The following is a 27,467-nucleotide window of genomic DNA, read 5'->3' on the forward strand; positions in this document are numbered from 1 at the left end:
GGCTAATAACAAGAAGGGCAATAAACAAAGGTTAGATGAAAGAATGAAAAAAAAGAAACTTACCTAGAATGACAAAAGAACTATTTTTTCCGTAATGCGGTCTAATATACTTATTCTAATGCCTATTCGTTCGAGGGGAAAAAAGGCATCTTAAATTAGTAGGTTTTACGCTGATCGATTTATTTTTGCTGTCATGATCTATTTCTACGGTAATATGAGGGTAGTGATCAATAGCTTTGCGAAATAAAGTCTATTTCCAGTGAAATTTTATACTCCTTAAATATCCCCCAAACACTTCGGGGAATTTCCCTCGGTTGGCTAATATTTGTCTATCCGATCGTCGGAAAGGGAACAGGGAGCGGAGTTGACTCAGATATGTTGCCTCGCTAGCGGAAATTTGTATTCATATTCTTCGGAGCGATCGACTCTCAAACCCAGCCTACACCGATTCCGTTTCGCTTGCTTAATGTTGTGGAAATATCATGAGGAGGAAAACGCCTTTCTTCATTAGTCGTGCACTTCCGCTTAAAAAATTATAAATTTTCGGTTCAGTGGAATGCGTATGTGACTTTGCACGCCCGGGTTTTGTGACGATCGGATTCACCGTCTAGCCGCCTGATGGATATACTATATATGTAATTCCCTGGAAATCGCGAATACGCGATCCATTTCTCAGACGCTGGATTCCGACTCTCGTAAGTTCCGCCCGAGGGCTTCGAAGACATCGTTGGGTCTCATTAAAGGAATAGGACGGGAGGGTGGATGTGCCTGAGGCATTCAATTAATCGAGCGGCAAAAAGACTTAGCCCTTGAAGACTGCAGTGCTGCAGTCCCGGAAAAACAACCCACAGAAACGTGGAGCCACGAAATGCTCCTCAAACTTAAAAATAATATCACGAGAGCTTACTCAGCTTGGGTGTCTGTTGGAAGAGTACCTGGTCTATTGACTGCTGCCACGGTCCCCCTAGCTGAGGACCCGGGTTCCATCAGTGGAACTTGAGGACATTGCGATATGTGACATTCCTTGGTTTCGTGTCGGGTGAACTTAAAGCTCACCTCATTCACTCTCGGGTGGGAGAGACGTTAACCTGTTGACCGTGTGATACCTTTCATTGAAAGTAGGCTAAAACCGGCTACTCAAACCCCTCTCCTCCACCTCTCACCTAGCCCTAATATCCCACTTCCTTAAAAATCTACCTCGCCCCAACGAATCAGCCACACTCACGGCGTAGAACAGTTCAGAAATTGCGTACAGCTCTTAATATGTGACTGTTATTTCGTCGAGAACGTAGACGGAAAATACGAATGTCGAGAGCTTGGAAGCTCGTGCTTCCTTGGTCAAATTTACGATGAACTAAAATTTAGCTTTAAGATTTAGCTTTAGTCTTCTATCAAAATACAACCAGAACCGCGTCTTCGCTTGGGGTTGACGCGGTGCAAGAACTTATTTCGTAGAAGCTGGCCCAAAACGTTCAAAAGCGTAGAATCCCTTAAATTTCTCCCATTAATTATGTGAGAAATAATATTTTCGAAATAGACTGAATCCTTCATCGTAAAAGAGAACAACGGTAGTATATGTAACCTAATATATTTTGTTTTTTCGCGCATGCACACGCTTACGTAAGTACAGGGTATAATATAATTGACTCAAACCCGAGGGAAATCACTGGCGGCAGGGAAAGAAACTAGTTCCCCGACGCTGAATTGTATCCATTTCACGCATCATGACTTAGTAGTAATACGGTGTATAATCCACCCCTTCTTGTGAAGACGACTTGTGGGTTGGTGACTATTGTAATTACATATCATTTGGTGTGGAGTAGGCAGAGGATCGTAGTCGATTTCCAACTGTCAAATAATGCTTACTCATGATGGTAAACACGCAAGTTGTAAGCCATGTCCTTTTTTTCTATTTCTGGAAATTATTATTATTTACATTTGGTTACAATTAGGCAAAAGACCCGTTAGCTACGGTCTGTTGATGCACCCTTATAATTCACAAAAAGAACATACATGAAACAAAATGTATTTGAAACATTGGCACTTAGTTATTCCCGAAATTCCCAACTGTGCCTGTACCATCATTCATGGCCCAGGTTCACACCTTACAGAGCAGCGTACCGTCCAACATCACACTCCGCCCAAAATCACATGCTTTTCTACATCATACCCCGTCCAAAATTACGCAGCGCTATGACATCACTCACTTTTACGGTCCAACTTCTCACGCCGTCCACATCACGCCCAGAACAATATATTAATAAATAAAATAATAATCACCTACAAATGAAGTTTATCGCTTAGTCCAGTGGCTACTTTACACATATTCATAAAACTCCTAAAATTTTATGGAAAGAGCTCAAATAACCGTCCAGGAAGATGGTTCAATACTTCTGTTCAAAAAGAAATATTTTTTAAATTTATTTTCTGTTTTGTTATTTTTATTATAAAGCTGTGTTGGTTTTTTCCCTTAAAACTTGGTCTTTCTATCTCTTTCCCTAAATTTTCCCACGCTTCGTCATTTTTAATTACTCTGTACATCGCCCCTAACCCACTCCTTTTTATTCTATTTTTCAAACTCTCCCATTTCAGCATACGCAACATTTCCGTTATGGTATGTGACCTTTTGTACCATCCAAGTGCATATCTCGCTCCCTTTTCTTGCTCTTTTTCTATCTTTAATACAAAAATAATTATTATTGTCATCAAAATTGTATTTCCATGAATGTCTTATAGTTGTTATCTAAATTAAAAATCAAATCATTCAAGATTGAAGTCGTGCCTAAGGATGCAAAAATTTCATTGAAAACATTTCGGCATGATTTGTTTGAGTATTGATATTTTTGCTTCGAGATTTTTGATCATTTTTACCGCATTAAAAATCGATTTATGCATCATGGTATATGCATGGACACTGTCAGTTGTGCTTAAATCAACCGAGAGGTTAAGTTTTACTGGGAGAGGGTGTATCTCACCCCGGACAAAGCCATGACTGGTTTATGATTGCCCGTGTATGCTGGTCAGTGGGGGTATTTTTTTCCCCTGCGTCACCTCAGGTTTTTCCACGAAGTTGCGTCAAGAAAAGAATCGAACCGCTTGGATTCCAAACGGTGTTGTCCAGAGAGGTCTCTCGGTATTCAGACTTTGAATTCTCTGGGCAGTGGCTGAATGTTCAAACCACTACGCCCGGTAGTCGCGATAGGAAATGCGATATATGAGAGGAATCGCCTCGTCATCACCCGAAAATATCAATAATAGTAAATGTTTAACTAATGTAAATCTGGGTATTTGGCCGAATTAATTTTAATAATCATTTTTAATTAAATTTTTTTTATAAAAGTTGAATGTGAAAGTCTTATACTGCCCACTAATTTCTAGCGAATATTCTTTTATGTGTGTAAAGTTGGCGGGAGTCACGTTTTTTTAATTTTATTTCTTTTTCTGTTTTCTTTGTAATTACCAATTTTTAAATCGCCTGTTTTACTGGATTGAGTAGAACCACACAAAAATGCTTAATGAATTGTTGAAATGAGACCCTACCATCAGTGGGATGCCTTTTGGTTGTAAACTTAAAACTCTGTTAGGAATCAAATTTCATCGTAATTATTGCTCTAGTGTCTACACGGAATAGTAAATTATTATATTCTAATCCATCCATGCCTTGCCAATCCCCGTGGTTTTTATCATGTTAAACCGTCCAAATAATTTCAATTGTCAATATTTTCGTCCGGCCGTCACATTATGAAGACTTCCCATCCCCTCTTCGGACTCGCGGATGGGGGACGGGTAACCGAGGGTGGATTTAAACGTCCGGACTGCCGCTGAGCTAGGGGCATCTGCCGTTCCTGAAAGATTTGTCCCCCCTTTCCTCGAGTTTAATATTTTACGTTAAAAAAAGTTCTTATGCCATATCAACAGCGAGCAAGTTCATGTAAATTACGAAAAGAAGTAAAAATCCATTCTTGGAAACTGGGAATTCATGGGTAATAGTTTATTAAAGACTTTCTGAGGAATAGTGAGGTTTAGCCTAAGACGGTACGATACCAACGGACGTTTTGTAGACACAATGCCGATATTTATTTTCATATCAAACAGGTAGGCATGGATAATTGTGAGGAAGTGATATATCGGAAGCCGGCAATTATCGTCGAGGTGAGATTCGTCGACATTTAGAATGTGGATGTTATTGTCGACAAGACGATGTAATGGCTATGGCGTTATGCACGATGATAAAGTCGATACATTGATAAACACAATAAAGTCAAAATGATGGACGTCTACGTCCAATGTGGCCGAAATTACTAGTTATACCCGAAATTGCCGATAAAAATCGATGTCAATTTGGTCGATATTTTTTGATATACCCGAAAATTATCGCCATGACAATGTAGCGTCGCCAACTCCTTATTCACTTACTACCTTGATCAAAAAGTTCCCGGAATAACCACCGTGTGGCGCTCCCATCGTTCCGATTTGAGTTCTGTTTTTTTTTGTTAAATTGGTACATCTGTTGTTGATATTCCCTTTAAATCTTAGTGTCATGACTTGACATTTGCAAAAGTTACGGTCGGTTTTCGGTATGTCCATCAGTGCTTCCTGCGATTTTTCCATTACTTCCTCTCGGCTGCTAAAACGCGTTCCCCGTAATGGTTTTTTAACTCGATTGAACAGAAAGAAGTCACAGGGAGCCAAATCAGGTGAATTCGGTGGCTGTTGGATGGTATTTGTTGCATTTTTCGTCAAAAAATTACGAATAATGATAGCACTGTGCGACGGTGCGTTATCATGGTGCAAAATCCACGAGTTTTCTGCCCACATTTCTGGTCTCTTTCGGCGAATTGCTTCACGCAAACGTCTCATAACGCCCAAATAATACTCTTTGTTTACTGTCTGGCCTTCTGGCAAAAATTCATGATGCACTACACCGTTGTAATCCATGAAAACCGTCAGCATTGCCTTCTTTTTTGACTGAAAACGACGTGGTTTTTTTGGTCTCGGCTCATTTGGTGAACGCCATTCACTTGCCTGATGTCTGGATTGCGTGTCGTACTCATAAACCCACGTCTCGTCTCCAGTAATGATCCTTTTGATGAATGTGGGATCGGATTCAGCCTCGCAAATCATGTCTTTTGCGACGTCAACACGGTCTCTTTTTTGCATGAAATTGAGGTCTTTCGGCACCAACTTTGCTGCTACACGACGGAAACCCAAATCATTAACCACAATGTCTTGGGCGGATCCATAGGCAATGTTCAAGTCCTCCGCTATTTCTCTGATGGTTAATTTGCGGTTATTGACCAACATTTCTTTTACTTTATCAATTTTTTCACCGACTTTCGATGTCGATGGTCTGCCACTGCGTTCATCATCTTCGATTGACTCACGACCACTTCTGAACCGCTCGTGCCACTGGTAAACGACCGTTTTTTTTTAGAGAATCGTTGCCGAAACACTTTTCCAACATTTCCAACGTCCGTGCGCCACTAAATCCGTTTTTACGCAAAATTTAATACAAGTTCGTTGTTGCAAATTTAAATCCATTTCTGAAATTGTAAAAAATCGCCAACACACACAGAGATAGATGTACTCTTGGCTACGTAACTTTTGCAAATGTCAAGTTATGACACTAAGATTTAAAGGGAATATCAACAACAGATGTACCAATTTAACAAAAAAACAGAACTCAAATAGGAACGATGGGAGCGCCACACGGTGGTTATTCCGGGAACTTTTTGATCAAGGTAGTATATCGACTATTGAGAATAAAAAATGGATATCCCGGGGCCCTATATATGCCAAGCGATTTACCAATAAGGCGGTCTTCCATAGAAAAAAATCCGCCCCCCCCCCTAGGAAAAACTGAAATGACAACTATTATCCACATCATTACTCGGGGGCGCCGTACACCTCGGTCGCGGAATCGCTCGGAAAACAAGAGCACGCCGGCTCAAGCGTTCGCCGTGGGACACCTACCCACCCATCCATCCGCTCACTCGCCCACCCACTCGCCCACGAGCTCGCCCGCCCACGCCCTCCCTCCGCCTTCCCCACGTCTCTCGTGTCCGTCCGGCAGCGATTCGATCGATCGCCCTCAGTGAACGACCGCACCTGCACGTGAGGCTCCCAGTCGCCGGCGTGACGTCTCCCTTCCTTGGGATATACCCTCCCCGTTCCAGGCGTGCACACCCTAACCCCCTCCCTCCTTTGGACGCCAATGTGGAACAAGGAGTCAGTCGACCGCCCTAGCTCCCCCACCCTCCACCCACTCACCTCCCCCATTCCTCCGTAATCACTGCCCATTCAAAGTTCCTTCGCGAGCAAACCCCCCGCCCATCCCACCCCCTGACCCGCCTTTCCGTCCAACGTATTCGCACCCCTCTGTGGAGTAGGGAGTTTTTATTGAGTTATCCACGGTTCGCTCTCCATTTTCCGAAAACTTTGGGAGCTTACCATGGATGAATTGTGTGAATGGATTTAAAGGCCAGGCAAGGGCTCCTGTTGTCCTGATCACATTCAAACCTTTGATTATTGCCGAATATGTCATTAATGTCGCGATCAGTTGCTATAGAATATGAGTGACAATTCAGAATACGTCATGAATTTCCGGAAAGGAAATTTCTCATTTCTTTCCACCAACGAGATTGAAAGCGGTATTACTGGTATTACGAAGAGCAAAGAGTTTTTTATTTTTGTGTATGCGATATTTACAGCGAGAGAACCTTCTCTTTTGGTGGAGATTCAGCAATTAGATGTGCTGGCTGTAAGTGTGATTCTTGTTTTCCGAAAAGAGTATTATATTTCGTGACCTACAAATGAAAGATAAGACAAAGCTGTATCACATAAAGTGTTTAATCAGAGATGAATGCAAGTTAATGGTAAATACTCCGCCAATGATTAAACGTTCTTTTCCCTTCTCGCTAAGCGCCATCGCGTTATTAGAAGTACCAATTATGAAGAATAAGGCGTGGTAAAGTGAAATTGGAACGTGTTAAATGATCAGATCAAATCAGTATTCAACTTAATTAATTTAATAAGACCTAGATTTCGATGGCAGTATATCTTCATCTGATTTGTGGCCTGTATTTCCTCATTGCGGGTGAACCAATTGTGAAGATTCATGCATCATATTGTGGAATGGGAACATTAAAGAAACAATCGCAACTGTCCACTTGAAATTAATTTATTACGGCCTAGGTTTCACTGCATCATCATCAGGTGATTCCTGGAAAGTGTTTGTCAATTCCTATGGTCGACCTAACCGGTAAGATCTTAAGACCAGAGACATAGAGATTAAGAGTAATATCTAAAAACTAGATAAAACGCATGTAACGCCAACAGTGCTGCCTCTAGCCTCTTCCTGTAAGGTCAATGGTAACTACACTGCGCCAGGACTCCGTTGAGATGCGGAACATTTCGTCAAGGGTTGTCCGTGAAAGATTTAAAAAACTGAAAACACATAACTTGGGAATTCTTCATTTTATCGAATTCCAGTTCCATCGACGCTTTGACCCGAGTTAATTCGTCTTGAGTGAATGATTTCTTCACTCAAGACAATTTCCTTCAGCCAATATTAAGGAATTATTAAATTTAACTTATTTATTTTATTTTCATTTGTGCACTAACTAAATAATTTATTTCTTTATCTCTCATTTTGATTTTTATTTCCTACGGTTAGTGACTTTCCCTTAAACGTCACTTAAGGATGGAGAATTGATATTTTTAAGTGTTAAGTGAGGCGTCATTCAGGAGTGTTTCAGAAGCTCTATACTAGTTCGCTTTGTTACGTGGCACGGCGAGGATTCTCCTCTTGCGTCAGAGTCCTGGCCGGCATTTCCACTCAGTTCGATTAACCTTCATTTGGCAGCGATTTTACCATACGTGTAACATCTTTGCGTAAGTCGACAGCCATCTGGCTAAAAATATTGGTTTCGCATCCATGAGGGCACAAATTGTCAATTCAGCCGAGTTCTTTCAGAGTCTTTGTGAGAACCGCATAGTTTTTGGGTTGATGCGGCAGAATGCGTATAATGAGCCATGCCAGTTATTTGGTGATTTGAATGAACAACCAACAATTGGGCGAATAGCGTTATTCTTTTGTGTTTCAGAAATTTTTTTTAGCGAGGAGACATTTGATGTCAGGGGTCCTAAGTAAAGATTTAAAGAAATGACCAGTGAAAACTTTAATATGGAACGTAATATTTTACGGCTCGGAAACTTGGTTTTTGAGTAGCATTAGTTGTTAGGGAATAAGGTAAAACTGGGGGTTATTTGTTGGAGGTATGGTATTCAGGGAAAACTAGGTGAAGGGTAGAGAGAAACCCAGTGTTGACATTAGCATACTCTTTAGCGAAAGTCGCCAAAGGGTCAACTGTTTAACGTCCCATCCAACGGACTGCGTATTCATCTTAAAGCACTCTCTGTCTCGCAATCCAAATTAGGGGTTGGTATATCAATGAAAAATTACGCTACCGCCAGGGTTCGAAATAGGTCGGGAAATAAGTGAACCAGCCGCCGCACCTGTTCCCCTTGGCAGTGAGGCAAGAGGATAAGTAAGATTTGAGATACGGGTGTAAGGGAGGATGGAATAAGTTAAATGGACGGAAAGGTAAACAAATGGAGAAGCTCTAGACATGCTAGGGGAAGAGAGAGAAGGTCGTTGAGAGATATTCAAAGAAGGCAGGTATAGTGGCCAGAGGGAATATTGAGTGACAATGGAATGCTGAAGAGTATGATAGAGGATAAAATGTTTGGTAAATGAGGTATGGTCAGGAAAAGAATATGCATATGGGACGGATGAAGGCCGACAGAAAGTATGTGGATTTGAATCCATCGAAAACCTACTTTAATCGGATTCTATTCTTAATTATTAGTGTCTAGCATCATCAAAAATGATGTTGCATACTCACGCAAACACCTGATATTAAAATGATCTTTTAGAAACGTCTCAAGGGTGACAGGCCCCGTTACAGTGCTGGCGTTATTCTGGATACATGTTTGCGGAAGAAAAATAGCTTGGGTTAATGTAGTTGTATAGTTTCAGCGTATGAGCAACGCTGAAAAACTGGTGAAAAATATTAATATCACCTAAAAAAGTATTTTTTTAAAATTTTATTTCTTGGCAGATACTTGAAAACGTTCGATATTGTGATGAACATTTCACATTTAAAAAATTTTTAATGTCTGATGTTTGCATTCTCTGCGCTTTCTTATCGAGTTTTCAGGATGCCTTTCTTTCAGGATACTATGCTCACTTTTGTGTTGACGAATATCATCAGATAGCCATTGCTTGTTTCTCACCCCTGCGGCTGTAATTCTGTGTATTGTACCAATAATATTGACTGGTAATTACTGCTTCAGTGATATACTGTCAGCTTCCTTTTAGGATTCCACTATAGGGGTGCTATTAGCAGTGACCGAAGTAAAGCATCGCCATGTATTCGAAATTTTCCAATTTCACCCATTTAGTGGTCACCACCGTTTTCCCTTCCTTATCTTAATAACTTGAAGACCTTGTCAGACACAATTCCAAGCTGAATGAATTGATCGTTAAATATTTCTTAACATGGTCGAACCAAGGAAAATTTCTGGTTTCCTTTTAGTTTTGTACTATCTACTCGTAAGATGTGTAAGTTTTTTTTCTTGTCCTTTCTTGTTCTTCTTAATCTTTTACCTATTGGAACGGCGGTATGCTAGTTCTACTAGCCCTACTTTGTGTACGATAACATGTGTTGTCTGTTCAAAATAAGAATGCCAATATTTTTATTTTGGTTCTTCCAGGGTCAGAGAAAAAGCACGATTATATTTTGTCTCTGGGAAAAACTTGTTTGAAAATGTTTATGTGAGCATCGACGAAAACAAGTACTAAATCTCAAAGGATGAATATCCTTTAAATTGAGCTATGAGGGCTGCTATTTACTTTATTTCGTAGAATTTTTGGGAGGAAGCAGAGTCAAGTTCTAATTTTTCGTGAAACAGTGTATCCTTCAACTTTTTATGTCATTTATCTGGATGCACCTTTTCTCTTTCCGGAACGTTTTTGAGATGATGCGAAGATGGTCTGACTTGCCATTGTGTTCACCTGAATGGATTACAAAACTTCATGAGAAATCTGAGAGGAGCATAGCTCCCTCGACGTTTATATTTCACTCAAATCGATGGAGTCTTTCGTTCATTCACTACCGGGGGTAATCTCATCGCTCCAATGACAGCAGCACCTCATGATTAGCTTGGTTTTTACATTGAATCTAAGATTTCTTCGACCTCAGAATGTCTCTTGCAATCGGTCATCTCTAAGTTTTGAAATACTTTACTGAAATCGAATTTTGCTAATACTAAGTAAAAAAACACATTCACCAATGTTCAATGTTGCATTTCTCAATAAAATCATGCATTCAACACACACTGCTCGGCCATATGTTGTCCTGTTTGGTTTTGTTTCGATCTGAGTTGAAGAAACTTGGCAAAGATATTAATTGTATCACAGTTCTTCAAAAATCAAGATTTTTATTCTTGCGGGAAATTCAAATTATAGCGAAATAGGGGAGTAAATGTGTATCGTAAGTTCGAATCGGTTGCCTTATGTGTCTGCCTTGTTTTAAGCCTACTCTATTGAAAAATAATCAGTTGCCAAGTCATTCCAAATTTTTGAATCGCGTTTATTAAATGTTTTGTATTTAAACTCGGAAACCTTACCCACTTTCAAAAAACTACGTGTTTGTCGACACATCTCACAAACTGGATACGAAGGACTATTTAATTGACTATATGGACATTTAGGCCTGGCTGAAGATATGGCTTCTCTGTGTGTGACCTGTGTATCCCAGGGTTGGTTAAACTGTTAATTTTTACTATTGGCAACTGCCAATAGCTAAAATTTTAATCATCATTTTTTTGTTTTAAAAGTACAAAATCTTAAAAGTAGCAAAGTCTGACAGTAACTAAGTTTATTCGCTTTGACCGGGATCCCGGTCTAGGCGAATGATTTTTACACTCTGAAATTGTTGCATTGACCTTGGAAACTATGGAATAACGAAGTTGATCAAATTCAAATAACTGATATCCATCCGGTATATTTTGGAAGGAAAAATAATGTAAACACTTAAATATGCACGTATTATTATTAAAGGTCGACATTATGACTAATTTTTCAAACTGGCTATCAGATAAGTTAACTGACTCTTAAATTTAAAAAACCAATTATGACCATTCACTAACTGTTGAGTACGAAAATGTGGGATATAAAATTTTGAGCTGAAGGTATTCAGCATTGTACAATTTGATTTCCCTTGTTTACATCTCATACCTCCGAATTTTGTTTACTTTTGTCGAGTTTATAAATGTTCGAATAATATAAAATATCAAAAAATTGTAAAGCGAGCATTTAACGTTTCTTTAAAAAAATGTTCTGCTTTAAAGTGGTTAAAAATCATTAAATGTTAACATAAGTAAATAGATGTTTCTTTTTCTTGAAATAATTAATTCATAAAATATAGATTTGTTAAGTAATATTAAGGTAGGATATTTTTAAAACGTTTTTGAATATTCATCATCAGTTTCAGCCTTTTTTCAGCCATCATCAGTTGCAGCCACAATAAACTTACGTTAGCATAACAACATAATATGATACAAATGACATAATATGAATGCCTTGAACATAATTTGCAGCAATAGCATAACATGTTTTTATTCTGACTTGAGAGGGGTATTAGTTTTTTTCACTGGTATTCATTTACTTAAATAAATTGGCCATTAAAGAAATATTTTAACTTGGCTGTTGAATTTTCACATCCATCAAAATATAATTAAAAAGATAACTGGATACTCTATATTAATGATAGATGTCACTGAAAAGATTGACGTACGAATGACCTTACCATGAAATGTGACCTGGCCAATGCATGTGAATGACCTTAATTTTTGTTTATATTCTACCAAACCTGTCACCATAATTTTAATGCAAATCTACAATCAAAAAACTTTCACTTAATCATGAGAATCCTATACTATATTGAATAAATATTAAATTAGCTGATGATAAAACAGGAGCCATGTGACCTGCTGAAAAGAAATTCCTACAAATTTTCGAATCTTCTTAATGTGCATTCAATGTAATCCGACGACAGCAGAGAGACAAATAGTTTTCAGCATGAGTGAATATGAAAAGTTCGGCAGTCGCTCGTCTCGTTAATTCGTCAGCCTAATTAATGAGAATTATCGCTGCTATCGTGAACTGCTAACGTTCACATTTTTAATGGCAAAAAGGAAATGTTACAATCATTAAATGTCAAAGTCATCACCGACGTGGACTTGTCGTATTTCATTATACCGTTTTAAACTTCTGGAGGCGGAGCACAGCCATATTGCCGCGATAACTTTCACAAAAGTCCTTAATAGAGGCTTCATCCTAAATATGAATATGCTGGGCGTTAAGCAGTATCTAATGCGCTTACAGTGAGTCATTATACTAGGTGTAAGGACATTTACGAGGGTCATCCGGAAAGTAGTACCCGTTCGTGAAATAAAGACACAAAAGTAAATATTAACAAACATAAAAAATTTTATTTGAAAGAGGATACTTTAAACTACTTCTCAACATAATCTCCAAGCAAATTAAGGCATTTGTCATAACGTGTGACAAGTTTCTGTATTCCTGCTGCATAGTCCTTCGCCGCCAGCTCATTGAGATACGCGAGGGACCCATCTTGCACAAATTTTTGCATAATGCAGATGGTGTTTAACAATTTCATGAACAATTGTTCGAGAAACATTGGGAAAATGCTCACAGATGTCATCAATTGTGACGCGCCGATCGTTCCTCACGAATTCGTCAACTGAGCTCACCAGTTGGTCTGTAATGACAGACGGTCTCTCCGAACGCTCATCGTCGTGTGTGTTCCCCCTCCCCATGTTGAAGTTGCGACACCACCGCCGAACAGACGACTCGTCCATTACATTGTCTCCATACACCTCCTTTAATTGGCGATGAATATCACATGGGCGAACGTTTCTTGCATTGAGGAATTTAATCACTGCCCTCACTTCACAACTGGCGGCGTTCTCAATTTTTTTAAACATTGTAAACAATCACAGAAACAACACAGGCAATGCTAGCGTCACGCAACTTGGCTCAGAGAAGGCAGACAAGCCACTGAAGCTATCTGACCTCGTCCAGCGGCTACTCGCGTCGTCAGCACTTCATGCGGCACGAACGGGTACTACTTTCCGGACGACCCTCGTAATTTTTGGGTGCAAACAGTGAGATAATTGTAAAAATGTTGAATTTTTTTGTGTAAGCAGGTAAATTATGAGTTAATGTAGGATTCCTTAATTAAGTACATTGACTAAGGGAATCAATATATTATGCAAATTATTTTTTAATGCATATTTTAGGTGTCATGCCGAAATTCCGCGACCCTAAACTCCAAAAAAACCGTGTGTCACCCCCTGGTATACCAATTTTTTTCGTCGAAAGCTGAGTTTATAAGTAAGAAACTTTCGTAAGCATGGAAAGACGGGATTATCATTATTTAAGATACTACCTGAATGAAATTAACTTGATGTTATATTGGTGAAGATTTCTTGAAAAATTTAGTTTGTAAGCTAGCAGATTAATTTATGTAATATTGAAGGTTAAAAATCCCACGAGGCACATCAGTCATCGAGTAAACCTTTTATACTTTAATTTACTCGCAAGGCCATCGGACAATAACTGAAATCGTCATTCGACAAAATTCGATCTCCCATAAGAAAGTGGGTCGGATTATATTAACAATGTGATGAAAATTTTGGAATAACTTTTCGTTGTATTTTGTTTAACGATGAGAAGAGTTGTAGAAGGAGTTTTCGCTCGGATGTGCGATCGTGCATGTGAATGCGATCGTGAATCTGTAGTTACGTGTTCAACTCTTCGCATGCCCCCATGTGTGGCTCACTTGAAAGATAAGGCCCGAATTAAACATGCGATGGGTGAGATTTAATATTTCCATCTAAGCATTGTGTGTTGCCATTTATAGAAGATGGTTTTATTCGGTCAGGACGAGACTATCTTGGTGAATTACCGGTAGAATGAGTCGTAGTTGAAAGTACTCAGTATTTTTCGTAATTTGACGTACCCTACTCTACCTGAGACACTTTTTCTTCCCTTTTAAAAGCTGCTTCACGTTGAATTTGAGAACTTAAGCCGTGAGGATTTAAGAAACGCATCTTAATGTGTTGAGAGTATGCATGGGGACATATCCGTCCACATAAAAAGAGACGTTTCAGGCGTGATATGGTGGTACATCATGATTAATTAAAAATAGCAATTTTCCACAAAAATATTTATTTTGTATGTATTATGTATTTTTGTGGAAAATTGCTATTTTAAATTATATCCGTCCACGTTATGCCTCAAGAACATAAAGCTCATCTAATTAGTTCAGGTAAAGATTTACCTATGAGAAAAACCGAAATTACACTTTTCCACAGATTTCCGTGGAAAAGTGCAAATTTTGTTTCTCTCCTAATGACGAACTACCACTGCATCTCGCCTGAATCTGTTGGGTATAACGATTTACCTCCTCATAACAACATGACAAGAAATCAACACAGCGGCATGAGTTGAAACAAGCAATAGCAATGAGGAAGAGCCCTGCTGCTTCCTTTTCGAGGCGAAATATGACCCATGATTATCTTTTCAGTTTAAATCATTGTCTTCCAGCTACGGGCGAGGCCATTCACTTCATTCACTTAAGTTTTCCAGTAAAGTGCATAAACCATAGATACGGGTCGAGGGAGGTAATCAATTATTCTTCGAAATTCATTTCAAGCAAAAAGATTGTAATACTCGTTTCATATTCCGGCAGTAGGTTCAAAACCAAACTTCAAATATTACCCGAAGTGTTTTTTTTATAGATATTTTAGTACCCTGCTTGCCGCTACCGCTGCGGTGTTTGGAAGGGGGTGAATACACAACGTGCTAATTTTGACCCGGATATGAACCCAACCGCGGTCTATCAATGTTATTCTGATCCCTTATCGTTTGTGGAAAAAATTAAATCTTAAATATATCTGTTCTACCTTTAATCTCTCTAATGTCACTGGCATGTAGTACGATGGGTCTTATAATGTATTTTCAACATCAATGCTTAAGAGGCATTCTTCCAATTCATACAAGAGCTTCAATCTGTAACTTCTATGTAAAATCAATAGTCATAAACATCAATAATCAATAATCATCTTCATCTCTAAAATCAATTTAACCTTTGCTCCGTGGGTGATTCCCAGCCTTGCTTCTCTAATAATTTTGATACGCTACTCAGTTTATCATAGCAACCTTTTTACTAATCTGGCTCCTTTACCCTGCACACGAACCAGTTCGGCAATCAATTCAACTTCATGAGGATCCCATATATCGTACTTGTAGCATATTCTAAATGAGGCCTAACCAATAACAGATAACATTTCTCTTTCATCTTTTCATCTCATTTACCCAGTACTCTTCGAATAAATCCCAATTTCTTTTTAGCTTGTCCACATATTCCCAGTATGTGTTTCACCCAGGAGAGATCGTTAGTGAGGGTAACGCCTAGGTATTTAATTGAGTCAATTCCCAATGCAGTAGGCGTTCTGATTGGCCGCATTTGAAAGATTTGTTCCGTTGTCAGCGATGGGAGGATTTAAGCTTACGTTAAGTGTAATTAAAAGTTGAGTTCTTAAGATTTTACATTCAAAGTGAACCTTTCATAATTCCCCCCCCCCAAGGCGTTCCTCCATTCCCTCGAATCCGTCCCGTTTAAAGAGAGGGGCCACGAGCTTTCGAAAAAGCAATAGGCCTACGAGCTCCCGGTGGCTGGGAAGGGAGATTGCTCTGCCAGCGACTGGGAGATTGACGGGGGGTGATGTGGTCTAGACGCGAGGAAGGCGCCGGCGCCGGGTCCCCGCCCGTCCCTCGTCCGCTCCCTGCCACGCAGAGCACGCACCGCCTGATGAAAGATGGCCTCCGGGGGGTCAATCTTCTGTGAATTGACCCAATCTCGTCGCTTTCATCTCCGTTGTGGTGAATTCGTGTTATGATTTTGAGAATGACGACGATCTGAAATCTTGTCTCTTCGGAGTAGGCGTAATGTTATGATTATCCTTTCCAAAAGAACTTCATGCATTACACATTATCGAAGGCACATGTGCATTAAATTTTTTATGCATTCATTCAACTCATTAATATTCAAATACGTCATATGTTATTGATCAATCATTAATTTGCGGGCTGCTATTTAATCTTCATTTTGCTTAAAGCTACGCTTACCTTTTGGTTTAACACGGGGCCATTTGAACACTCTTTACTGGCTCTATTGATTTTAAAAATTTCCCCCAGACGTTGAGTTCTTCGGAAAATGAGGAAATAATCTTCACCAGGAAGTCAAGTCTTACTTTCCGGTGAAGATGTATTTTGCCATGGTATGTTCTCGTTACGTACACATTAAAGAGGGAGGTCTCCACAAAATGGTTAATGGTGCCACACACTTTAACAGTTAAACATCAGTAGACATGAAATCTGGCGAAAAGAAAACCATTTACATTTCCATTAGCAGCTCGGGAAACGTTCACTGGAAATGCCATCAACTGGAAACGTCCTTCGGGTGCATGTGGTTTTGCGCGGAATGAAATGGCTTTGCAAATATCCTTTTGTTTTGTTTATTTATGTACCCTGCAAGCCACCGCTAGGGTGTGTGGCAGGGGGTGAATACACACCAGGCTAATTTTTACCCGAACATGACACTACCGCGATCGGACAATGTTATTATGATCCCCTATCGTTCGTGGTAAAAATGACGTTTTAAATCTATCTGTTCTACCCATATTCTCTCTTAACATTATGATTCTCTCTAATAACATGATCTCTCCTACCGTAGTACGATGGGGTTAATAGTACCTTTTCAACATCACTGCAGAAGAAAGATCCTTCCAAAATATGCAAGAGCTTCAATCTGTAATTTAGCCTCGCTCCGTGAGTGATTCCCACCCTAGGTGTTCTAATATTTTGGATACGCTACTAAGTTTATCACCACAACGTTTAACAAATATATCTCCTCTACGCGGCACGCGATCTAATTCGGTAACTAACCCAACTTCGTGAGGATCCCATTTACCATATATATTCAAAACGAGGCCTATCCAGCGACAGATAACATTTCTCTTTTACCTTTTCATCACATTTACCTATTACTCTTTTAATAAGTCCCTAAATAAATTGATTTTGTAGCAAGTACTTAAGCCACTGTAGTTCCCTTCTTTGAACAAGTAAATTTTCCTTTTAGGCTTCTTATTTCGGACCCCATGCAGCGAAAACGTAGCAGTTACTGCCCTTTGGTCACTAATTCCTTTTATAGTTTCTACAATTAAGACTTTTTCGAGAGTGTTCGTTGCTAACAAATCAAGGATATTATTGCCCCTAGTTGGTTAAGTGACAAGTTTATTCAATGAGTTCAGCGTAAAAGAATCCAATAGCGATTCGCAGATATCTTTAGCCTTACCGCACGTTCTAAAACTATATGTGCTCCAGTCAATAGATGGGACATGGAAATCTCCACCGATTATAACCGCGCGATCATTGTGTTGGGATAATAAACCTTTGATTTGCTGATTTTATTCTTATATTGAATTGTCTTTGTCGACTAGCGGTCTGTAAAATGCGCATGCATAAATTCTTTTCAATTAAGGACTTTAAATTGAGCACCAAACGCTTTCCAAACCATTAGCCGGAATTACGTCAGCCCTGCTGACGCAAGAACTTTTAACTGCAATAAAGACACCGCCCCCGAATCTATTTGTTCTGTCATGCTTGTAAATGGAAAAAGATTTCGGGAAAATTTCACCGTCGGAATATCAGTGATTAACCAGCTTTCTATGCCAATGATTATATTTGCGCCAGCGCTCTGAATAAGGTGATGATATTCTGGGACTTTTTTTTTTAATTTCGGCATTAACTACCTTTACAGATGTTTCCTTGATATTACGGTTTTTTGAATTTTTAACGAGGATCGTCTTATTATTAATATTGAATCCCTTTTAAAATATTCCGCCCTATGCTATCTTATTCGAGTTAAAGGAACTATTGCTAGCACTGAACCTGACTTACTTTAAAGCTACATAATTTGGCAAAGAATACGTTAGAAACCCAGTATTTGATCTACACTTTAATCTAAAAAAGCCCTGCAGTGCTCGAATATCCTACCCGCTATACACCTGGTGGCCTCAGACGTGTAGTGAACGCGAGAACGGTTAAGGGGGTTCCTACGCGATTGGATCGCCGGCTAAAAGTCGGCGAAAGACGCCCCAATATTCCTGCAGAAAGCACGCCACCTCTGATTGATACCTTCCACTCGGCTCCAAACCAGAGGTCCACGATCAATCCTTGGGACAAGGCTGCAGATCGAGAGCGTTACATCAACCCCCTCGTCTCCACCCATCCGCTTCACTTCTGATTTCAATTACCTGAAGGAACTCAAAATCACTTCTGATCCGCGGTCGACGGCATCTTTGACGCCAACATGAGCTTCGACTCGCAGCCTGGAACACAGTGCCCGCAGCCGCCGCTCCAACCATGCTCTCATGGTCTGCCCTCTCCCGCAATGGAACCGTCACACGTCTGACGTTACTGCTGCCTATCACTAGGATCCCCCCTTCCTTAAATTTAGGCGAATAAAATATCGCTTGCATATAAGTACAGTAATCAATGGTAGGGAAACATCGTATACCACTTTTTTATGTCTCAGACGTAAGTTCATGGAATTTACTCAACATATTGAAACGAAAGAAGTAACCTGGTAATTCCACGCGCACTTTATTCAAAACGCGACCTAGGTTTCGACGTTGGGCACCATCAATTCCTATCCTTTCCCTCCAATCTGTATCCTACATTTTAACCTTCTTTTTATTCCTCAACCCTCCCTCCCCAGCCCACTCTGACCAACGTACCCCCCTCCCCCGCTTTGAAGGTATTTATACCAAGTTGTCTTCTGTAGGAACTATATTATTGGTACGTCCAACTCCGAAACTTAGGTCGTCTTTTAAATCAAGTGTGTGTATAATTACAAAGTCACTTCTTTCATTTCAATCGGAGTGGTACCACTTTGGAGTTCTTGAGTGACGAAAGAAACTTGCCACCTTTCCTTTCTCCTTTGTGAGAGTACCGTTTTCAAATTCTACACTTCAAAGAAAAACATCTCGCCATAAAATTTTCGTATGTGCCGTCAAACTTTCGGCATGTATCCCATTATCTGCACTAATCTCACAGCTGGAGCTAGGTGAGACGCGAATCCCTAGGGTTGAAGTGTGATTGCTTCGCTTCTGTTCCTTGAGAACGAAGTATTTTAATCATTAATAGTTTCTCAGCCTTGTCCTAAATAGCGCCTTAATCCGTTAAGTTCTCTATAAGCTAACCCACTAATGAATTCAATTGCTGACCTAGCGTGCGACCTATTATCACGCACAATAGCTCTTGATTTTGACTCTATTTTATTTTTTTATATATATTATTTGACTATATATATATTTTGAGTGGAGTATTATTTAATTGTTATTTTGCCCCATGGGAGTGTGGAGACGTGATGTCATGGTCTGTCGAACGAACTTTTAAAACCATGTGATCTAATCGCCTTTCGTTCTGTGACGGTATATCGACGATTTTTGTGGAAAGAACCTATGATTGTGAAAAGAAAGGTTGCTCGAACAGTGAACTAAAGCGCTATAGGTAAATCGCATTAGTGCGATATTGTTCCTAAGAAATGTTTGAGAGATAATGGGAAAAGTTCGGTGTACGGTCGGAAATTTCCTCGGTATTCGTGGAAGTTGCTCTAGAAGAGACATGTCGCTCAGGTGTAGTTTTTGAGACCGTAATTGCTACAGTTTTCCCCTTGCAATTCAATCCGTCTGCTGGGCTGAACGAAAATAGGGCACTACTGATTGATACAAATTGTGCAACGGGGTTTAAGACCGAAAAATGCTGCGAATACACTGACTACGCTGAGAGATATTCGAAGGCCACACGCGCGGGTATCTCAGATTGTGGGTCACGTGTAAACGTTGACAAAGCTAAAAGACCGCTCTAAAATAAAGCGAGACCTTATAAATTTCATCTATTTAAAACAAAATGCATTTTTTGTAATCTTTAAATGTTTAATATGATCGGGGAAACCCTTGGGGGAGGGGGGATAGAGTTATAAAGGAAAGCTTATGATGAACATAGAGAGGCAGATAAAAAAAAGTTGATGCAAGCTATGAGGTAATGAAGAGCTCGGCTGATTGGAACAGGAATGCAGATTGGAGAGCTGTTAAAAATTAATAATCGGATTGATAACCCGTGTTGATGGTGAATCGCTTTACCGGTTTTGGTTAGTTCTGAAAACCTCAAACTTTAGTTATACATTCTACGAGACGGAAAAACTGGTTCTTCTCTTGTTTATTCTGCAAAGTGGTATTGGTAAAAATTCTTTGGAACATTCTCAACGAGTTGTCAACGAAGAATAAATTGTCTTATCTCTCCTACAAGATAATGGTGATTCGTGTCCATCCCAAGCCTACAAAAAGCTCCAGCTTTTTGTAGTTTTTTGTAGGTTTGGGATGGACATTGAGTAATAACCGATGCACTCCCCAGCTCCGTGCAAAAAGACACAGCTTGACACCCCATACTACGTTAAACTGTTCTTCAATTCCGAATACTTTCCCTTATATCCCTTATATCTTATTTCCCTATTTCCCTTATATCTCCCTTCATTCTGTCCAACATACTTATCCATTTTCTCTCCCTGCCTTATCCATTGGCTTCCTTCTCCTTCCTCGTTTGTTTAACGTCCTCCCTTATATTGGTCTTCAGTAATCCATCTCTAATGATAATGCTCTTCGTAGACTTATTCCTGCCTTATTAATATTTCTGCCAATTATCCCCTCTCCTCTCCCAACATGCCTTATACTTCTCCGTTTATTTTCTTTTCCGTCCATTTAATCTTTTCCATCCTTCTTCAAACCCACATCTAAAAAACTGCAATAAATACAAGTAAAACAAGGGTTATGCGGCTTTATAGGAAGGGAAAAGCTATGCTGAACATTAAAATAGGAGGGCAAAAATTAGAGCAGGTGGCACTGTTTATCTTTCTCGGAGATTTTTGGACCAGGATGGTCAAAGTAGTCGGGACATGCGGAGATGAATTGCGTTAGGCAAAGAAGCTTTCTCGAGGAAGAGGGAATAAATGACAGGGATGTTTGAGATCTTATATCGCTTTGAATGGGCATTCTTTTGGATTCATCTTAAGGCTCGTCAAAACCTTGTTATGTGGCGTGGTATTTTACGGCGCGGAAGTATGGTCATTGAAGCAGGATATTGGGCTTGGATTGGAGGCTTTTGAATTGGGGGTTTGGAGAAGGATGGAAAAGGTGAAGTGGACTGAAAGGAAAACAAACGGGGAAGTGGTGGGTATGTTGCGGGTGGGGAGAGAATTGTTGGGAGAAATCGAAAAGAGGTAGGATAGATGGATGCAGAGCGTTCTAATTGGCAGTGAGAGGTTGAAGACTGTGGTAACGGGAAGAATGGTAGGCAGGCGAGGAAGGGGTGGGAGGAGAATAGGAATTTTGAACGGAATGAAGGGATGAAGAAAGTATGCAGAACTTGAGAGGGGCCTGTTGTGTGGTGTATGTCCGGTGGTGTTTTGTTACGAGAAACCAAGGAATTGTCGCTGTCGCGTTTTGTACCTTATGCCCACCAAAAACCTACGTTACATGTACCTTACTGATAATAACACTACACCTATCATCTTGCTTCAACGGCCACGTTTCCGCGTCGTACAAATACAATGCTCTGCATCAAAGTTTTAATGAATGTTTTCTTAACATCGTTACTCATCGTCTGAGTCATTACTTCTCCCTACCTTCAAATTTTCTTTGCCTTACGTAAATCTTCTTCTGAAATCCGTATTACTTTAATCATTTTGGTCCAAAACACTTCTAAGGTAGATAAGCTGTCCCAACTACTCTAATTTTCACCTTCTAATTTAGCGTTTAACTTCACTTTTCTTATTCTCGAATACTTCATAACTTTTGTTTAGTTTACATTGATCTTTATCTCGTACCTATCGCTCTGCAATGCGCTCAGCAATTCTTGTAAATCCTTGGCTGACTGGCTCACTAAAGCTTGATCATCCGCAAACCTAACTGATTCTATGAAATTCCCACCGACTTATTTATATCTCCACGTTCTACCCATGCCTCTTTTACCATTTTCTTTACACACACGTTGAAAAATAGCGGTGGAAATGGACACCCGTGTCGTATCCATCTTCCGTCACGTCTCAGACATGCACAGGATTAATCTGGATATGGACATTAGATATGTGCAGGAACAAAATTTTGCTGAAAATGAAGGGTCTATTTTCTTTGAATAACTGGAGAGAGTATACTTGGCTAGGGGAAAGGTTACAGGAAGCCGATCGTAGAATGGAGTCCCAGGAGACACTAGATAGGCACGGGGAAGACCGTTATAAAACTAGACGTATCGAGTGAATATTGCAATTAATTGCTAGTGCTGGAATAAGGGAAACCGCGAAGGAAATCGTGGACCGCGGATAAAGCGTACATTCTGATCGAAGTGAGAAAAAAAAGGTTAAAAGATTCAAGTGCTGTGGTTAGCGAACAGTGTTGCAGTGGAATTACAAATAAAATTAACAGAAACGTAAGAAATTCTATTGAATCATTGACGGAGAACCTGTCTTGGAGAAGTGCAACTTGACGTTACTTGAAGGAGATTGGATTTAGGTTACGGGTCGGAGAGAGAAACCAGTCCCACGGTCGCATAGGGAAAGGCTTTGGAACACGAGATGGCAGGAGCGAAATTCTTATCGAAGTTGAAGATAAAGAGAATGGATGGTTTTAATATAAGGAATACACTTTGGGCGAAACGCAAATGCATGCAGCAGTACTCAAGAATGGGATGTAGTTGAATCATATAAGAGGCACGCTCTGAATTTGACGCTGCAGTGACGGACTTGTGAATAGTAAAAAAGCAGGAAAAGTAGATACCGTTTGTATTGATTAATGGTTTTGATAGTAAAAGTCTTTAGCATTTTGACGATCAATGTATCTAAAGCCATGATAGGAATAGCTCAAGTTGGATGTGGTGAAAGGGCTTTATGTCAGAAGAAACAACAGCTCGAGGCTTATACAGGGTCGCACCCAAAAGTGGTAGGACTGATTTCTTTACAAGAATTTTATTGACGATATACTTACATCGACTTAATAATCTTCAAAGTATGCTCCTTGAGCTGCTACACACTAAGTATAACGTTGCTCCCATTCCCCGTACGCCCGCTGGAAATTTTCTTTGGGGATGCCGTTTATGACCCTCGTCGAAGCCTCTTGAACGGCCTTTATCGACTCAAAACGTCGTCCCTTGAGCTGTCTTTTTATCAGGGGGAAGAAGAAGTCCGGTGGTGCCAGATCGGGAGAATAGGGCGGGTGCGGCAATGTGGCAACGCCGTATTTGGCCAGGAGCTGTCTGACGACGAGCGCGCCATGGCACGGCACGTTGTCATGATGAAGCACCCAGCAGTTCGCGATGTCCGGTCGGACTCAAATCCTGTGAAATAACGCGTTGGACGTTGGATGCAGACAGACCCAACTGGTCTGCAATTTCTTCACTGGTTAAGCGTCGGTCTGTGTTCAGCAGTGTCCTCACTCTGTCCACATTCGTGTCGGTTCTTGCCGTCGACGGCCGTCCGGAGCGATGGTCGTCTTCAACGAGCTCCCTACCCTCTTTAAACAACTTGTGCCACTCAAATACTGTGGAACGGCTTAAGGCAGTGTCCCCATAAGCCTGCTTGATCATATCGAGGGTCTCAGTTTCCGTCTTACCGAGCACAAAACTTCATGGAATAACGTTGCTCTAAATTCAGATTCATTTTGTTTTTCGACGCGGACAAAAAACTTGCTTCACTAAAAACGGTGTCCTCGCTCAAGGACAGCCCGCAGGCGACTGAGGTTGGTGTCGGTCTGTTTCTAAGAGCCCCCTCCACCTTACCCTGCCAGGCAGACCCCCCTCCACCGTTCCGTTCGCGCCAGAGAAAATCAGTCCTACCACTTTTGGGTGCGACCCTGTATTAATGATCTGGACTTTGAGAAGAGGTTGATCATAGATTATATATGGAGTTAATTCATCTACAGCTATGAAATATAGGCGATGGTAGCATCAGTATTCGTAGTGATGTAATGAAAAGCAGAAAAACAGTGACACTTATTTGGATAGGCAGGGTGGCTGATGATATCCTTCGAAGACTAAGCAACTTTTGTATTTTGTAATCAAAATAATATTGAAAATGAGATCAATTGGACTAATACTTTTATGTAGTAATGTTAAACAGCCTACCCAAAGCATCAGTGCATGGAAAAATAGCTCATTTTTGTCGTATAATTATCGTGAAATTTTTGTTCAGCAATTTTGGTAGGCCTCTTTATTGCAGTGGTGCCTCTTGCCTTCTTAGTCAACAAAATTCTAGAATCCTTAGTCAACTAAATGATCATTTAATTCATAAGATAACGGAAATTTTGGCTCTGATGCAAAATTCATATCTCATTGCTTACGGTTAGCTATGGGCAACCGTCCTTGAGGTTAATTTGATGTATGGACAATCCGTCATCCAACACCGTCGCCTCTGTTTGCATCCCCACATTATTGATTTCGCACTGCATCGAAGTAGATGGGGATTTTAATATTTGGGTGTGGAGATGGATGGAGAAAATACCAACGACGGAAAGTTAAACTAACTTAGGTATCGTTGGTACTGTTGATAGGATGTTGTCTTTTGATTGGCTCTTGTCTGAGGGAGTTACGGCTGACGGCAGGTTGATTCACTCGCAGTAATGACCGGCACGTGCTCTTAATCGTGCATATCGTGCGTGCACTTGGTATACGTAATGTTTTACTTTTGTGTTGCTGCACCTGTCGTACTTATGCAGGAGTGAATTTTAAATATTTACTCAAAGAAGCAACAGGACGGAAGGAGCGAATTATTCGATCATTCAGTTGTCATGTAAAATTGTCGATATTTTTCAGAATTCCCATTCGGTATGAGATTCGTATGAAATCTTGGGTTTCCTGAATTTTCAATCGGTAACCTACTGAGCGGCTAGGCGCCTGAAAAACTTGGAAATGTCCTAGATTTTAAGTGTCTGTAAAGTGAAAAAAAAGCCTTTCTAATTGTTTTGCGATTACGCTGAAAGAAACTCGTTTTTGTTTACCTATCAGTAAATTAGCTGTGATTGCAGTGCTATCGCGGAGCGCGCTGCCGTCCCATACGCCCCCATTCCATGTCTATAAATAACCTGCCGGTATTTGGAAAACTTTAACACTTACCTTGTCTCTCTCATCATACAAATCTTTCCCATATTAAAAATCTTTCAGTATTGAAATGTGTATTCTGTCGTTACACGAAATAGGTACACTACCCTACACCTTATTTTATTAAAGTTCCCGTTTTCAATTTTGTTTCTTAAGCTAATCGTATTGTCGAAAAACTAGAAGAAGATGATTTCTAAGTTTGGTCTGCTCATCGTGAAATTTTCTTGTAATTTTGTCTTAATATTTCTGTTGCCACTGTGCCTCATACTTATACTCTTTTTTATGGTTCAGTGACGTTTCAATGTCTATCATATCCGAATAAGTTATTTTTAAAATTTTGGATTATGACCCATTATTTCACTTGAGAAGAGTACAAATTATGGTAAGAATTTTTTCCTTCGTAGTCCTCTAAAGTAAAAAGAATTTTTTTTGCAGGTATACATGTAAATGGTAATACAGAGAGAAGTATGGGATGAGAATGGTGCGCTGGCTAATGTGCTGGCTACCCTCCTCGAGGACCCGGGTTTGAATCCTATTGGTGGGAGGATTTTTTAGTCGTAGACCGATCTCTACGTTGGGGTCCTATGTGGAGAGTATTTTGAGTACGCCGTCCGTCGGATGGTACGTACAATTGTGCGTCCTCTTGGGACCTTCTGTTATTAATAGGGTAATGCCGACGCCGGGTTTCTCTTCACCCTGCCTTAATTCTCAGAACATCCTATTACACCGAATTACTCACCCAGCCAGGATGGCGCAAGTGACCATAGCTGCCAGTCGCCACCCCAAATAAGTGCTACTACAGAAGGAATTATTCCTCGTTCAGTAGAATCGGATAAAATGTAGTTATACAGGTATTTAAAGTATACGTTGGAATCCTTAAGTTGTCTGGAAATCCGTCTTCATGTTTGTATTTAATTCTAAAGTGCTAACTAAGACAGAATTTTCTTCAGCATGTCACCATGGAGAAAGTCAGACAATTTTATGATAGCTGTGCCACATTGTCCACTCCCGTTAAAATGTGATATCGTTCGGCAGTCTTTCAAGGTGTTATGCATAAGGATAAAACACATTAAGAACAAAAAACATTGTGCTTTCAATTTTTAAATTGAAAATAATAATATTTTTTACTTTTGGAATGCCCATCTTCAATTACTATGTCTATCCCAACATTGATTCAATATGTATTTGGTGTGACCTGCTATAATCCCATTTATGATAATGTTCGTTGCAATACGCGGTTTTCTATAAACGTTTAATTTGGACTATAGAATGAATAAGAAATACTTGGTTTTTCCACACAAACTTTATTTTTACGACCGGGTTTCGACGAGGATCGTCATCATCAGGTAATTATTTCAGAAATATACACACATATATATACCCTTGCAATGCTGAAAATATGAGGTGAAGGAGTAAGGGACAGAGTTATTGGTCAGTATGGCTAGGGGGGGGAGGGATTACGGGGTGTAATTTGGTCGGAGAGTGGGTGGGGACGGTTAGTCCTTTGGGCAGGCAGGTAGAAAGAGGAAGGAGAACGGGGGGGGGGGGTCCCCCTTGTTCTCGGGGCTGTTGGAGGGAAACGGTTGATGTGGGAGTGAAAGGTCGAGGAGAGGAGATCTGAAGGTGTATAATACGTCGTTAACTATTTTGCACTTGGTCCTTTCACTCTTGATGATTTCCATCTGTTCGAGCGCGTCCATCCGGGGTCCTTTTCTTTCCACATGCATAATTTCCAGCTTAAAATCACTGGAATGTCCGTTATCCAAAAGATGTTTTGAAAATTGGGACGCACCATTCTTGTTTCTGAAGGAAGCTTGGTGTTCCTTGAGCCTTTCCTTGAATTTCCTTCCCGTTTGCCCCACGTAAACACGTGGGGCAAACGGGAAGGAAATTCAAGGAAAGGCTCAAGGAACACCAAGCTTCCTTCAGAAACAAGAATGGTGCGTCCCAATTTTCAAAACATCTTTTGGATAACGGACATTCCAGTGATTTTAAGCTGGAAATTATGCATGTGGAAAGAAAAGGACCCCGGATGGACGCGCTCGAACAGATGGAAATCATCAAGAGTGAAAGGACCAAGTGCAAAATAGTTAACGACGTATTATAC

The 27,467-nt window shown here is 40.2% G+C and overlaps 1 protein-coding gene across 2 annotated transcripts in view; it reads left to right on the top strand.

Moving 5' to 3' along the window:
- MFS17 (Major Facilitator Superfamily Transporter 17) overlaps positions 1 to 27,467 on the top strand; it is a 165,829-nt gene that overhangs the window by 88,050 nt on the left and 50,312 nt on the right. Inside the window, exon 1 of one of the 2 annotated variants that reach the window (XM_071582792.1) lies at positions 25,860 to 25,981. The exons of the other annotated variant lie outside the window; for it this stretch is intronic. The gene's annotated coding sequence lies outside the window, so the exon portion shown is untranslated. Of the gene's footprint in view, positions 1 to 25,859; positions 25,982 to 27,467 lie in introns of those variants that run through there. 2 annotated transcript variants of the gene reach the window in all.

This window comes from Hetaerina americana, unplaced genomic scaffold (assembly GCF_022747635.1).
Source record: "Hetaerina americana unplaced genomic scaffold, ioHetAmer1.1.p SCAF_12, whole genome shotgun sequence".
NCBI classification, from domain to species: Eukaryota; Metazoa; Arthropoda; class Insecta; order Odonata; family Calopterygidae; genus Hetaerina; species Hetaerina americana.